The following is a 1,428-nucleotide window of genomic DNA, read 5'->3' as shown; positions in this document are numbered from 1 at the left end:
ACACAGAAGGTCTGGCGTCGGGGTTTGAGCAATAGCCTATCATGCTAAAGTTTATATGTTCGATTCCCTTGGCCGACTATGGTCAATGAAAATTTGAAACTATAATTCACGCCCACAAATAGAGAACCAATGTGGTATCGGATATTCCCACTTCATGTCAGAATTGTAGAATCGATCATGCTTAAAGCTACGGCCTTGGTGAAGAATAAAATATACTCTTTCTTTGAGTTGTCAAAACGTTTGGTGGTCAGAAGTCTAAAAGGTGTTGCAAAAGTAATGGACCACCTCCAGTTTTCATATCCCCCACCTTGTTTAAATGCAATTGCTATTTAAACACCTCACGTCTTCATGACTTTTGTTTCTGAAAATCAACCCCCTGACTTGGAATTTTAGCCCAAGATTCATTTGGCTAAAGATTATTTGCTAATTACCAGGGCTGTCTATCCAAATGATACAATCAATTTGGCAAAAATACAAAATGAAACAAAAAAGGCAAAATGTGCAAAGAAAAATGCAAAAAAGTGCAGGTATTTTAAGCCCTATTTACTATTTTTAGCTGAACCATAAGCAAAAAATGATGAAGCACCAAAATATCAGGGTTAATAAAAATTCAAAAGCATGTTAAAAAGGCTGCACAAACTTTACCTATCAGCACCACACTTTAGAGAATTAGAAATCAGGCCGTATTTCTTTCCTAAAGTGTGCCAACCAAAGCTAAGAGGATTGATGTGTGCTAGGTTAGTAAAGAAACTCTTCTTTTGTCGTTTCAAAAAAAAACCAGCTTGCCTCATGAGGAAGTTTTAAAAGTTTGCCAAGGGGAAGAAAATAATTTTAACTTTTTTTGAAGCTTTGGCCATGCACAGGAAAAAAGCAAAGCATTTGCAGTGCTTTGTTTTTCAAAGCTGAGGAGAGGTAGCCTGAAATTGTTGTGTTGTCCAAAAGGCAAGATACACATTCATGCCATTCAGGAAAAGCTTAAATTGCAACAATAGGAAGCTATTATCAGAAAAATGAAATAGTCGAAAGACGACAAAATGTTTGTGTTTTTTTCAAGTTAAAAAAATCATGCAAAAAGATGGGAAAAGTGAGAAAAAATATCAATTTGCTCTTTGGACTTTGATGGACTTTGTGTTGAATTCTACCAAATGCATGTAAGATGTAAAAGGGGTACAGTTAAATCAACGCACTAAAAGATTCACGAGCTGAAATGGTGACAAAATACTCGAAATGGAAATTGCGACATCAATACTAACTGATAAAAAATGCCACCAACTTATCGTCCCCTCTAAATTTCCTTTTAGATCAAAGGCTACTTAACACCGCCAAAAGCACCGAAGAATAAATGAAAGCTCAGTTTCCATGGTACTAAAGGAAACGAAATTGATTAACCTCTTTAACCCTAAGTATAACAATCAATGATATCTATCC

This window comes from Tigriopus californicus, chromosome 1, assembly GCF_007210705.1.
Source record: "Tigriopus californicus strain San Diego chromosome 1, Tcal_SD_v2.1, whole genome shotgun sequence".
NCBI lineage: Eukaryota > Metazoa > Arthropoda > Copepoda > Harpacticoida > Harpacticidae > Tigriopus > Tigriopus californicus.
This window is presented reverse-complemented; position numbering follows the sequence as displayed.